Below are 14,568 nucleotides of genomic sequence, written 5' to 3'. Positions count from 1 at the left end.
CCTCTCCTCTCCCCTCCTCCTCTCCTCTCCCCTCCTCCTCCCTCTCCTCTCCTCCTCCTCCTCTCCCTCTCCTCCTCTCCCTCTCCTCTCCCTCCTCCCTCTCCCTCTCCCTCTCCTCTCCTCCTCTCCTCTCCCTCCTCCTCTCTCTCCTCTCCTCTCCTCCTCCCTCCTCCTCTCTCCTCTCCTCCCCTCTCCTCTCCCTCCTCTCCTCTCCTCTCCTCCTCCCCTCCTCCTCTCCTCTCCTCTCCTCTCCTCTCCTCTCCAAAAAAAGAAAGAAAAAGCAAAGGTATTTCTCAGAACTGAGAGCTCCCTGCCTTTCCTCACAATAATTAAGCCAGCCCCAGCCAGCTAACAGTTTTTTTCCTGATACATTTTAAACACAGACATCTTCAATTCATTAACTCTGGTTATTGATTTATTTTTCAGCTTATGAGTTGCTGTTGCTGGGGACGGGGTGGAGACAGCTTTCTGGAGAGGGCTCTTGCCTCTGCAGTCACCGCCGGCAAAGAGCCGCTCAGACCTTCCAGGGTCATTCTTTACATTCTTGAGAAGAAATCCTACTTTGATGTAAAGGATGAGGTTTGCCTTAAAAGAAACCCAGCAAGAAACCCAAAGCCCAGCTTTCCCCCGCTGGCAGCCGGAGGAAGAGGCGATGGAGAGGAGCGATGTGGGGGCCCGAGGAGCAGAGCCCGGCACCAACACCATGCCCACCCCTGTGCTGTGGTGTCAGCTCAGCTGCCAGGGATAAAACCCCACTGGTGGCAGGGTGAGGGGTGGGCACGGCGCTCTGCAGCACTGGCGTGGTGTGGACCCCAGGGTGAGCAGGGCTGACCCAGGAATGGGGCTGGGTGGTGGGAACAGGTGCTGCTGTGTTCCTGTAGCACCTCCTTGGTGGCATTTGAGTGTTCCTGCCCACTTCCCACCCCCCCAGGAGAGGTTCCTGCCCCCCTGCAGGGATGGGGCTCCAGCCCCAGCTGAAGGGATGCTGGGAGTGTTGGTCTCGTGAGATTTGGGGATTCCCTGGAGAACGCTGCCCTGTTTGCTGTGCTTGCCCCATCCTCACCACACTCCCTGCACCACTACAGCCATCCCTCTCAAACTGGTCCCCAGCAGGAATGAGGGGCTGGGAAATCCCAACCCCCCTGCATGGACACAAGAAGGCAGCAAGCCCCGTGACAAACAAGTGCCCCTGTGCTGCCGTGTGTGCCTCTTGCAATGACCACACTGGGGCAATGACACACTCAGGAGGCTTCCCTGGCTATCTATCCACCTGCCCAAGCAGGGAGGGAGCAGCCACTACATCCTTCAAGTTGGACAGAGCCAGCAGCATCTGCCAAGAAGAGCTGGTGGGGGAAAACAGGGCAACAGGGCTGCAGATGAAGGAGAGTTAGTCCTGGGGGCAGGGTGTGCTGGTGGGGCTGGAGAAGCCACCTGGGTGCTCAGGAACATGTGGCTCCTTAAGCATGGCATCAAAGGGAAGGCACAGGGAGAAAGAGGATGGATACCCAGGGCAGGTGCTGCCTAGATCTGCCTGACACAGGACAGACAAGCCAGGCCACAGACAAACCAGAAGTTGACCAAGAATCTTGGAGTGCTGCTTTCACCCCCCAGAGCAACCTTCCAGCCTGCCAGCCACCTTCATCTGCTCACAGCCCCGTGAGAGGAGAGGGCTGTGAGGGCTCTGACAGGCCAGCACCTCCCCCTTGAGAGCTGTCAGCAACTCATCCAGCCATGAACCAGCCTCCTCTCACCTCTGCCAGCCCCAAAAGCTCCAGCAGAAGCATCACTAATTAGAAGCCAGGAGCACATAACAGATCATCTGGCTATTTATACAGAGCTGCTTTACATAAACTGTGCTGCAGAAGGGGGAATGAATCATACCTGCTCTGCCGTGACTGCAGCCTGCTCTGCCCCTCTCCCCGAGCCCCACCAAGGCCCTGCTTGTGGGTCAGCTCCCCTGAGCTCCTCTGCTGGGGCTACTCCCATCCCCCAGGATCGGGGTGCTCCCAGGGTCAGGATGCTCCCACAGCCCTGGGCATCGTGCCTGGGGCTGGGCTCTGTGGTGCTGAGCCTCTAACATGGGATGGGGGATGCTGCCAGGTCCTCCCTTCTACTTCCCAAGTGCTTTCCAAATGCTAATAGGTGCCTCTGTCCCTTGAGAAAGGTCAGCATTAGGGATTTTAAGGGAGAAGCAGAGAAACTGAGGCATGAAGACTGTGCAGGTGAGACAGGCTCCCTGTGCTTGGCAGCGCCCGTCCCTTTGTGTGCCTCACTGGAGATTTCTCTGCCTTCCCCCACCAGTACCACACACTCAGCACCACAAGTGCTGCTCTGGGGAACAGGCAGCCCCAGGGAGCCACTGTCACCTTGAGTCGGCTTCATCCCAGCTATGGGATGGGGACAAGGCCAGCACTGCTCCCCCAGCCCTGCCATCACACGGCACTGCTGCAGGTCCAGCCGGGCAGGACCTGGGCTCACCTGCCCAGCCCTCCAGCAGAAGCAGCATCTCTGCAGCAGCTCAGCCTCTGCCTGGTCAGGGCTTGGCAGACCCAGCTGGCACCTGCCAAGGCTCCGTGGCAGTCCCTGCACCCCGAGGGGACATGCGGGAAAAGCCATCAATTGGAACATCAACCGCAGCGCCGGGGAGAATTGTCTCCTGACAACCAGAGAAGGTTGTTCAGCTACTGTGCTGTATCATAAATCACACCTCTATGACTTGCCATCTGTCAGCCAGATTACACATGTTCAGAGTCCCATGTCAGCGTTTAAGTCAGAACACGGCATCTTTTTCCCAGAAATAATTATTGGTGCTGAAGGCTCTTGCAGAAATACCCACCATCAGCCCTTCCATCCAAAGCTCTGGACAGAACGGAGCTGGCATTCCCAAAAGGCAGGACCACTGCTGCAGCACAGGGATGCACGCACAGCCTCCATGTGACATGTCCCCCATAAAGCCACAGCTTTGGGGGGTGGCAGGGTCTGACATAGCAAACCCCCCACCCTGGCACCAGCCACGGCACCCAGCACCCTGCACAGAGCAGGCAGGGGCAGCCAGAAACAGAGGCTGCTGCTGAAGGGAGATGGGGACAGTGCTGTCCCCAGCCTGGCATCACTGAGGGCCCTGGAGTGTCCAACCAGGATGACCAAAGGGTACCCAGAGCAGCACTCAGACCCCAGCCCGGTTGAGGGGAAAGAGTCGGGCTCAGCACAGGGCACAGCTCCCACTGCCCTGATGTGCTGTGTGCCACCAGCCTGTGCCCAGCTCTTCACCCCACACATCTTCTGGGAGTCCAACCCCAGCACAGGCAGCTGCTGAAGCCCCCGGTCCACCAAGGCAGTGGGAACACAGGCAGAGCACGGACACGGTGGGCTGGCAGCCTGTTCCCATCCTGCCCGTGCCTCAGGCAGCTCGCTGAGCCAGCTCAGGACACAGCACCCCAGCACAGAAATCCCTCAGCTGCCCTTTGGGATGAGGACAAGGGGCTGAAGTGCCACCCTCCACCCCCTCACTGGCCAGGCAGGTGGATGAGCAGTGACATTTCCCAAAGCTCAGCACAGAAATACACAGGGACTGGATTCATCCCTCCGGCTTCACCCTGCAGGCACAGGCGTGAGCCCGGCCGGGGGTTCTGGATGCCTCACCGCCACATCCCCCATGCCACAACTGGGACGTGATGACAGGCAAAATCCTGGTCCCCTCAGCTCCACATCCCTCCCTCCCCTGTGGTGCCCCTGCAGGAGCACCGTGGGCTGATCTGCTAAGAAGCCTTTCAGCAGTTTGCAGCCGGCATGGTGAGCGTGTGCCCGCAGGCACCTGGGGGGTCACTGTGTCCCCTCACCCACCGCTGGCACAGCACGGCTCGGCCCTGCCACGGCCAGAGCTGCAGGGACACTGGTCCTGGCAGGTACGGTTGCACCAAGCCACGGGTGAGGGATGGCCAAGGTCACCAGAGTGCCAGTCCAGGCACCAGCCCCAGCAACACCTCTGCTCCACCACCACAATCAGCCAAAACCCTGCCCACCACACGGCACCAGCCAGCCATCCCACAGTGATGGAGATAGCACATCCAGGCAGGAATAGCTCCCACTTGTTGCACGCCTTACCCTGAGACTCAGGAGCCAGCACGTGCCTGTCTGTGGCTCTGAACTAACCCAGCTCCAGGCAGGCAGCTCCCAGCCTCTTCCATCGGCACAGGCAACAGTCCCGGGATGAGCCATGGGGTGGCTGTGGGCAGCCCAGGCACTCGGCAGCAGGCAAACAGGCAGCGTTTCAGCTGGTCCTCTCTCCTTTGGGAGCAGCCACTGCACAACCAGCTTGGAGCTGGGCTTATCCCCACGGGCATCCCAGTTGCAACCAGCCTTGGGAAGGTGGCTGTGCCTGGGGTGAGCAGGGTGGGAGCACACAGCTCCCCACAGCCATGGGGTTTGGTTCCTGGTAGAGTCTTTTTTGCACAGGTACAGTTAAAATTAAATAGAGGGAAAATAAAGCTGGAAAGGTACTTCCCAAGCAGGCAGCATTCTATCGGGGGAGAGGGGGTTTGGAAAGGGGAGGCTCACGGCCATGGACAGACCATGCTCACCAGTGGTACGCTTCCCACTGCCCACGGTTCCATCATGAGTGTACCCCCAAGGCAGCAGCCGGGACAGGACCCCCCAGAGCCATGCATGGCAGTGCCGTGCAGGGAGAGATGCCCGGGAGCGGCGCGAGCGATGCTCACTCACCTGCACAGCCTCTGCTCCCTTCCCTCCCGGCTCTGCCGATCACCCACTGCCGGAGCAGCAGCTCATCCAAGAGTGGTTCTTCCAAGAGTGGCTCTTCGTGACAGTCCCTGTCCCCTCTATGCACACTCCCATCCCGGCCGGGGTCCCCTGCTCCCACCCGTCGCCCAACCTCCTCCGCCGCCACCTCCGCTTCCCTCACCCATCACCTCAGGTTTCTCATTTGCTCCGTGCTTGGCTCTTTTTTTTCTCTCTCTTTTTTTTTTTTTTTGCCTCCCAATCTTGTTTCTATAGAAACAAGATTAGCAGAGGGGGAAATAAAACAGCCCCATGTGACTCAGATTCCGACACTGAAGAATCTCCTGGTTGCGCTCGCTGCGGCTTTACATAACCACGAGGCTGTGCGGGCTCACACGGGGGGACCGGGCTCGGGCAGGGGCACCTGGCTCAGTCAGGGGGGACAGGGCTCAGCCAAGGAGGGCCAGGCTCACACGAGAGGGGGTTCAGGCTCAGGTGAGAGGGATCAGGCTCAGGTGAGGAGTGCCAGGCTCAGCCGTGGAGGGACCACCAGGCAGAAGGCAGCAATGCCTCACCTCCGCTGGCACTGGGCTTGCTGTGACACTTCTGATGCCACAACATGGCAGCAAACCCCACTGGCATCCCCAGAGGACAGCACGAGACCCTGTCCCCTGCACGGCCCTGCTTCGCTACCTGTTGCCACTGAGAAAGGGAGAAAGAAAACTGCCCTGAGTGCCACCAAGGTGATGTGCCACCAAGTGCTCCCCAGGTGAGCTTTGGAGGAGGAAGCCCCAAGACCCCTCACACTGCCAGGCCACCCTGCTCCTGCCCTCACCGCTCAGGAAAGTGGGTTTGGCCACTGATCTCAAACCTTCACAGACTCGTGGGTGACCATGCAGGGAATCTGGTGAGCTGCAGACAGCCACGTACTCCATACTCTGGACATTCCTGCTCCTCAATCTCCCAAATCCACGAGCAATGTCTGTGGCTGGGGCGCACAAACCATGGATTGAGCTCTTGCACCACTGTTCTGGTGACCAGCACAGGACAATGCCCACAGGCACTTCCCAAGCCCAAAGGGATGCTGCACACCTGAGCTCCAGGTGAGCTGGGAAGCACTGAGGACCCTGTCTGAAGCCATCCCCTGTGTGATCCCTAAGCTCCAGGATGGATTTAACTGCACGTGGCCATAGCTGCCTGCCAGGGCCACCCACCCAGGGCTTCTGCCAATGATGTCCCATGTCTGTTTGGGAGACTGCCTTTCTGCTGCAACTCGGGGGGCTCACCCCCCACTCCCCACATGGTGCCCAGGGCTAAAAGAGAAACAGAGGGACTTTTTACTTGGTGAGACAGTGATGGGAACAAGGGGAAATGGTTTTAAACTAAAAGAGGACAGATTTAGATTAGATGTTAGGAAGAAGTTCTTCCCTGTGATGGGAATGGTGAGACCCTGGCACAGAGAAGCTGTGGCTGCCCCATCCCTGGAAGTGTCCAAGGCCAGGTTGGACAGGCCTTGGAACAACCTGGGCTACTGGAAGGTGTCCCTGCCCATGGCAGGGGGTGGAACGAGATGAGCTTTAAGGATCCTTCCAACCTAAACCATTCCATGATTTCTGTGATTCTATGAAATGGGAATCTGGGATGATATCCTGCCAGAACACAGCAGTGAGGTGCCTCCCCCACCGAGCAGCCCAGGACCTCAGCTGGGTTTGCAGGGCAGCAGAGCATCTCAGGAGGTTGTGCTCCTCAACCGAAGGGCAGGGCATTGGCTTATCCACAGCTTCTCCAAGTCCCTGGCTTTTCTTTGGGACTTCAGTGTCCCACTTCTCAGGCTGACTCAGCTGGGATTAGTTGGTGAGCTCTGATACTGTTACAGCCCCAGGCCTGCCCCTGGGCTATGACATGAGGAAACCTTTCCCCTCTGGCCATGCTGGTGTTCAACAGGGGCTCATTTACCTCCCTGACAGGCTCAGGACAGATCAGACAGAACGACAGAGCAGCTGTGGGCAGCCACAGTTTGAGCAAGTGATGAATTTGGACGTATCCACCCAACCAAACTTTTCCATGAGTTATCCCTCTGGGCTGGGGAGCTGCGTGGCGATGCTGCAGAGGAGGAGCCAAAGGCTTGTGCTGTCCTGAGGGCACGAGCTCTGCCAGGGTGCTGGCTCACCACCCAAACTCAACCCAAACCAGCCAGGCTGGTGGGACCCAGCCAAGCTGGGGGTGCCTATTTTGACCCCATGAGGAGGGTGCTCAAGGGAAGGGCAGCTGGGCAGCAGGCTGAGGCTTCCTGAGGCTGGGGAGGGAGACTGTGGGGATGCTGAAGATGGGGAAACAGTGGCAGGAGTTGTATGAGAGGGTAAAGAAAGAAGGTAGAGGTCTCAGCAAGAGGGAACAAGGAGAGGTGTCTGCAGCTCTGGACAAGTTGATCCTGAGATCCTGAAGCACTCCTACCTGTGCCACAGCACAGCTCAACATGAGCCATCTCTTTGATTCCCCCAAAGCAAAGGAGAGATGGGTCAGAGCTGCAGCCCCCCAGTAACCCAGGGCAGCCCGTTCACTGGCCCAGCACACAGACCAGCTGAGCTCACCAAGGACCTGGGGAAGGAATTTTTGTAACAGCAAATCTCTCAGTGGTCACCGACATTTGCCAGATATTGGGGGGCATAATCAGTGCCCAAAGATTGTCAGTGAGTGCTGCTCTGCCAATGCTGGCTCTTCACAAGCTGAGCAGGCACCAGGACTGATGCTGGGCTGGCTTCCCTGGGAAGGACCAAACTGGACCCTGCAGGACCTGGGTCTGCAGCCAGGAGCCAGGCAGAGCAGACGGGATCCTCTATATAAAGTACGGTAAGAGGGTCACAAAAACTTCCGCCAGCAAAAGCACTTGGATACCTCCATCTAATTATAGCTGGCATTATCAGGCTGCATTACAATTAGCAAGTCAGTGGCCAGTCTCTATTTCTGGTGTGCAACACAAGGCGGGTCGGTGTTCCCAAGGATGAAGGAGAAGGGAAGCAGGGGCAGAAGGACGGAGATACCTCGCGGTGTGTTTAAATGAGCAGCGCAGCTGCTTCCGAGTGCCGCGCAAAGGCAGCGCTTATTTGGAGGCTGTTTACGTGGAAGGCCAAGGAGAGAAACACAACCCAGCCCTTCAGCACAGTCTCTGCCTGTCACTGGGGGCAGCTCCTGACCCTGTGTCCCTTTGCTGCCCTCACCCTTCAGGTGGGCTCTGATGTCCCACCAGACCTTGGAGCAGAACCCCGACCTGCCTTTTCAGAGAATTAAGGTCGGAGAAGCCCTCTAAGATCATTAAGCCCAACTGTTCCCCCAGCACTGCCAAGGCCACCACTAAACCACCCAAGTGCCACCTCTACATAATTTTTAAATCCCTCCAGGGATGGGAACTCCACCACTGCCCAGGGCAGCTGTGCCACGGTCTAACCACCCGTCCGGTGAAGAAATTCTCCCAATATCCAATCTAACCTTTTCTGAGCTATTTGGAAGCCAGATTAAAGCAGCATCCAGGAAGGAACCCAATCACACATCCTACTTGAATCCCACAAACTCTATTCCTGTTGGCCTGTCCAGTGTTCAGCACCAAGCCAGTTGCTTCAGGACAGTGGAAACAGATGAAAGCACCAAGAATACCTGGAAATGGATGGAGTTTTTAGAACTTCTTTCTTGTTTTCTTTGAAAACCAGAGTTTTGTCAAACTTACAGCACTTGATGCAAAGAATGTGATGCTAATCCAAGCAGAAGGAACCATCTAATGAGCCCCAAATTAAAATGTTCCTTTGTTTTGGCTTTCAAACATTGCATTTTAATACTAATGCACACTCTGAATGGAAGGTAAATTTGCATGTTCTTCTTTCACTAAAAATTCTCTGTCAAAACAATAATTTTATTCATTTGCATTTTGACAATAACAACTGTCCCCCCTTCTGACCAACATCTGTGCTGTGACAGAGATGCTGGGCATGTGTGCCACAGCCTGGTGAGTCACACTGCACCCCCAGCATGCCCGTCCCACTGGGGGGCCTGGGACCTGCTATCATCTATCATCTCCCTCTCTGGGCACACACCTTCCAGTTGGGAACCCAGTCCCAAGTGGGTTTGAGCCAAGGAGGCAGTGGAACATGAGAGCCCACTGATGTGAACATGGCCCAAAAAGGGGCAGCAGGATTTTGGAAGGGGTGGGGTCCTGAAGACAATGTAAGATGATCTGGAAGTTTCCTTCCTCTCCAGATTCTAAGCAGTATTTAGGCTGGGATCTGTATGCCTGCCACTTTGTCACATTAAGATCCTGTTGTCACCATTTGGTGCTGTAAAAGAGCTTAAAAGAGGAGAAGGACTTGGGGGTGTTGGTGGATGAGGGGCTGGACATGCCCCGGCTGTGTGTGCTGGGACCCAGAAACTCCCCCTGCCCTGGGCTGACCCCACAGTGTGGGCAGCAGGGGAGGGGGAGATTCTGCCCCTCTGCCCCCTCAGGTGAGACCCCCCTGCAGAGCCTCCAGATATGGGGTGACCAACTTCACAAGGATGTGGAGCTGCTGGAGAGAGTCCAGAGGAGGCCATGGAGATGCTCCAAGGCTGGATCCCTCTGCTCTGGAGCCAGGCTGGGAGAGCTGGGGGGTTCACCTGGAGAAGAGAAGGCTCCAGGGAGACCTGAGAGCCCCTTGCAGGGCCTAAAGGGGCTCCAGGAGAGCTGGAGAGGGACTGGGGACAAGGGATGGAGGGACAGGACAAGGGGGAATGGTTTTAAACTGTCAGAGGGCAGGGTTAGATGGGATACTGGGGAGAAATTCTTGGCTGTGAGGGTGGGGAGGCCCTGGCACAGGTTGCCCAGAGAAGCTGTGGCTGCCCCTGGATCCCTGGAAGTGTCCAAGGCCAGGTTGGACAGGGCTTGGAGCAACCTGGGCTAGTGGAAGGTGTCCCTGCCCATGGCAGGGGGTGGAACAAGATGAGTTTTAATGTCCCGTCCAACCCCAACCATTCTATGATTCTGTGATTCTTGTAGGCAAAGTTCTTTTTCTGACTCCCAACCATAAACCATTGACAAGCACCATTTCATGACAGGCACGTACCAACATACTTCATCCTCAAAATCAGCATAATCTACTTTAAAACCAAAAATCCATCCATCTACAGACAACAAATAAATAAAACCCACGAAATAAAATAGGCAAAAATTCCTTTCCTTGGGCAAAATCCCCATCACTTTGCTTATTTTTCAGAATTCTGTCATTTCCCTCTGTGATTGTTTTTAATGAAGATATCTATCTCTCCTTCCTGAGCAGCAGGACTGAGAGCCTGGGCTCTTCCAGCGGGGCTGTGTGAGCGTGATTGATTGTACGTGTGCCAAGGCAGAGGGACGTGCAGACTTGCTCCCATCCTGCCTGGGGCCAGGAGCTCTGGTAGCTGGTTTTCAGAATTCCCCCACTACTGATTACAGATTTTTATCCCAATCAAAAAGATTCCAAGGAAAACAAAGACAAAAAAAAAAAAAAAAAAAAGAGAAAAGGACAAAACCCAACAAATCGCTTTCCTCGTGTGCAATCAGCACAGGGATGGGTGAGTAGGTACCTGGAGGGGCTCAATCCTCCTGGGACCTTCATCTTCCTCCGTTCACTCTGGCTGAGCCCACGCAGGGTGAGGCACTACCACTCCACCCTGGCATGGCTGTGCCATCCCCTTCCACCCCACAGCTGTGCCTTCAGGCGGGTCAAACCGCCCCGGGGGATGTGCTGCTGTTTAGTCTGAGCGCGGCGCTGGCGCTGGAGCCGCCTCTGTTTTCCATGGCCTCGTGTCCCACGCTGCGAGCAGGAATGGAAAAGCTTGTTATTCTGGGCTGCTGGGCCGCCAGGCCTTTCCAAGAGAGGAGAGGAGTGATGTGGTTAACGCCAGCCGGCCGCAGGGCCTCCGTGGTTGTTCTTTCTGGCTGCCACCCGGCCCCTCCAGAAGACCACACCGCCTGCCACCCTCGCCCGCCGGCGGCACAGGCAGGTGGCAGGAGCTACCACACGTGCTTATGTGTCCCAGTGTGCTCGCATGAAGGGAGGGGGAAGGGTGGGAGGATAAGTACAGACCCCAGAGGCACTAGGACAGCTGCCCAGAATGGACCCAGCAGCATCCCGCTGGCCTCACTGCTTGGGGACAGCACAGAGCAGGGCCAGGACGTGTCCCACTGGGTGATGGAGCACTGCAACAGCCTGCCCAGAGGGGCTGTGGAGTCCCCTTCTCCAGACATGCTCGATCCTGTGCAACCTGCTGTAGGTGACCCTGCTTCAGCAGGGGCTGGTTGAGATGGTTCCCACAGATCCCTTCCAACCCCAACCACTCCTGTGGCACACATGGCCTGAGCCACATCTCTGCTGCCTCCTGCAAGGTCTGGGTACCTGGGGTGCTGCTGGCCCCCCAAAGGGCACCCAGCACATCCACGACTCACTCGCAAAGCTCCTCAAACTGCTAAAGGGGCACCTATTGAAGAAATACCTATTAAACCCCAAGCTATGGAGGATCCTGGGCTCTTTTTTTAAGCAGCCAAGGGAAAAAAAGAGACAAGTCTGACTATGAGATACAAGACCGATCTTCACCAGCACCAAATGGGAAAAACTCAGTGAAGTATTTTTATGGTCAGAAGAACAATGCCATAAAATGCCACCATGCTACCACAGCCCTACTCTACCCTCTGTGTTTCCTCTCCTACAGAGAGTAAGTGGTTATTAGAGGCAGCTGGGTCCACACTATCCACCACACCACAGACCCCCCCCTGCTGCCAAGCACCTCCTGGTGCCAGGATGGGCAGTAGGAAGATGCAGAGCTATGTGGGCACCCATGGGACTTTTGCCCAGCATTCCCCATGCCCTGATGGCAGGGAAGGGTGGATCTGGCTGGAGGCTGGGAGGTGGGGACCCTCCAGGTTGCAATTCCAACCACATCTAAATGAAAATGTCCTTCTCTGGTTTTCCCTTAGGACTTGTGAGCACGTCAGGAATTAAAACCCGCTCTTCTGGGCTCATTGCACTGGTGCAGGAATGTGCATCTTTTTCTCCTCCCTGCATCCCAGTTCTTCCCAGTTCAGTGAGAACCCCTCACCACCCTGCCCGAGGCACTTCAATGTGCAATAACGGGGATCGGGAGAATGGGAAACGCATCCCTACAGGCAAACCATGATTCACCCAAACTTCCTCCCAGTCCGAAATTCCCCTTCAAAAGGCACGATTTACAAACTCCCCTCTTGCAGGAAGGGGGGGAAATGCAGGAGAGAGAAGATCCCTTGGCGTGCCTCCCCCCGGCCAGCTCCGGCCCCCGCGGCTGCCCCACGGCGGGGAAGCGCCACGGAGGCTTCGGGGACTTGAAGGGATTTGCGACGCAATAAAAACATTCCTGCTTGCAAAGCATGAAACCCCAAAAGTTTATGGGAAACCACTGTCTTCGGGATGTCTGCATATCTTCAGGCATCCTGGGAGCTGTAGTTCAAAGAAACCAAGAAAAAGCAAGCGGTCGATAATGACGGTTTCTGGATGGAGGTTGTGTGACTATTGGCTCCCACATGAAAGCCTGAATTTCTGGGATGCTGAGCCCGTTTCTGCAGCCAAGTGAGAGGAGAGGAGAGCTCCTCGGCGCCTGGGGCATGAGGGACTCTGGAGAGGGAGAGAAAGAGGCACTCGTGGCCCCGGGGAAGAGCGACCCACAAAGCCGAGCGTTGGTGACTGGGAGGAGGGATGCACTGCAGCAGGAGCCAAGTAGGAAGGGCCAAAGCCATTTCCAGGGCTCGGAACCTGGCTGTGATCTGTCAGGTGTGTGGTCCCTGTGCGGGGATCCCACTGGATCAGTGGGGGGATTCCCAGCGAGGGACTGAGCACAGGCATGGATCCTCCCCCATATCAGGCTATGGGAGGGCCCAGCCCAGGGGATTTCATCTGGTGCTGTGAAAATTGAAGGACACCAGCCTGGGCAGTGTGGCCTCACCTGGGAGCTAAAGCCTCCGTGCCTCAGTTTCCCCATTATATTATCCACCTACCCCCAAAGGCTGCAGGGATTGGCCTCTGCTGTTTGAACACCCCTGGGGAGCTGAGCTCCTCAGAAGCCAGCTGGCCACACTGCACCAGCAGCATTAAATCACCATCAGGCCCATTTCCTCAGACCCCACAAAGAATGGTCGTGCCATCCAGGCCAGTGAAAGGCACTTTATTCCAACACAAGAGACTTTTCATGGAAGAGCCACCTCCCAGCAGGAGAACCAGCAGCACTTGATGTCTTCCAGACGAGGCACTGCCCATCAGCAGAACTCCCACACCCAAAATGCCCAGGGCAGCAGGGCAGCGGTGGGGGGACAGAGATGTGCGAGGTTGTGTATCACCCTGGACTGAGCCTGGAGTGATGCAGGAGACGAGACCCTTTTATTTCCAACCGAGGAATCCTGCAGCAAAGACCACAACCCCTGGGCAAAGCCAGTGCTAGACACATGAGCCACGGTAGGTGACCTCCTCACTACCTGCCTTTCATCGTGGGCTTGGGCTTCACAGTTCGGACCACCAGCCTGTCCCATGGCTGTGCAAGGCCCTCTCTGGCACTGGACGTCTGCCCACACGGTGCAGGATCATGGTGATGAACCCACCACCTCAGTTTGTGCACCAGCTGACTTACAACCCCAGTGTGGTGTGTTCTGCTGGCTGCTGGGAGCCTCAAGTCCCCAGAAGTGGCTTCAGGCACTTGGAAAGCAAAGAACCAGCAAGGAAAGGTAAACCACAGGTTTGTCCTTGTAGAAAACCTTTAGCCCCGAAGAGGTAGACTATTCACACCGGCAATAGTGGCACAAACGCTTTCCAGGTGTCTCATCTTCCCCCTCTAGCACAGAACACATTGCAAGTTGTTGCCAAAACCACACCTCAGTGCACACCAAATGCTGCCCTTGGGATGGGGACACCACAGGAGGCAGGTCCCCCAGGACACAGGACTCATCACACCTTGCTGCCACTCCATCCAGGCTGCAAGGGCTTTCAGCTCCCCAGGGTAAACCACCTGCTGGTGCAACCAGACAGCAGGCCCACAGGGTGCTGCATCCCAGAGCTGAGTTTCTGGAGGCTCTGCATCAAGACACTGCATTTTGGCAGAGCTGAGCCCTCTGCTCTGGAGGAGAACAGCAGTTGGAATGTTTCGGGGCCAGCTGTGCCTTTCACAGGCAGTGGAAAATCATCCCCGAAATGGTTAAGGCCATGGCAGGTAAGCTGGAAGACCTTGTCTTCAAGATTTAGGATGTCATGCTGGTGCCTCTTGCTTCCTCTTCCTTGACTGCCAAATTCACACAGCAATCCTGATCTTCTCTGGAACTAAATCCCAGATTTACCGAAACTACCAAATGGACACAGCCTGTTCTGAGGAGACTAAATCCTGCCTGGTACATATCCCTTCTCCATAGGGAAGGGTCCCACCAAGTGGATGGTGTCTTGACTGTCCCCAAACCAGCAGCAGGCTCCCGACCTCCAGTAAATACTGGTAGACCCTGGGACTTGGTAGCGGGATGCGATGCCAGCACTCGCTCCACCACTCCCAAGGCAGGAAGTCTGGACCATGGTCTTCCAATGCTTGTCCCTGCTCACTTAAAAACTCATTCTGGAGTCCTTAGCCTGTTCCTCAGCACTGGTAAAACACAACTGAGGAAGATGGTGGGGGCTTCAGGAGCAGAGCAGATGTTCAGAAACCAGAACCACCTCCCAGCCAACCCTAAAACACATCATGTGCCTCCCAGTCCTGCCTCTCGCACCTTCTCCTGACCGCCTGACCATGTTAGAGGGTTTCCACTGCACCACGAGCCCCAGCAATGGG

At 56.3% G+C, this 14,568-nt stretch overlaps 1 protein-coding gene across 4 annotated transcripts in view; it reads right to left on the bottom strand.

Annotated features, from left to right (window-relative positions):
• Window positions 1–14,568, bottom strand: part of LOC126641184 (ankyrin repeat and fibronectin type-III domain-containing protein 1-like) — a 185,859-nt gene that overhangs the window by 40,464 nt on the left and 130,827 nt on the right. For 2 of the 4 annotated variants that reach the window (XM_050317611.1, XM_050317612.1), the window contains exon 1: window positions 4,723–4,879. The exons of the other annotated variants lie outside the window; for them this stretch is intronic. The gene's annotated coding sequence lies outside the window, so the exon portion shown is untranslated. Of the gene's footprint in view, window positions 1–4,722; window positions 4,880–14,568 lie in introns of those variants that run through there. 4 annotated transcript variants of the gene reach the window in all.

This window comes from Myiozetetes cayanensis, unplaced genomic scaffold (assembly GCF_022539395.1).
Source record: "Myiozetetes cayanensis isolate MyiCay16 unplaced genomic scaffold, myiCay2020 scf20-37, whole genome shotgun sequence".
NCBI classification, from domain to species: Eukaryota; Metazoa; Chordata; class Aves; order Passeriformes; family Tyrannidae; genus Myiozetetes; species Myiozetetes cayanensis.
The sequence above is the reverse complement of the archived record's forward strand: the minus strand, read 5'-3'. Positions and strand labels throughout refer to the sequence as shown.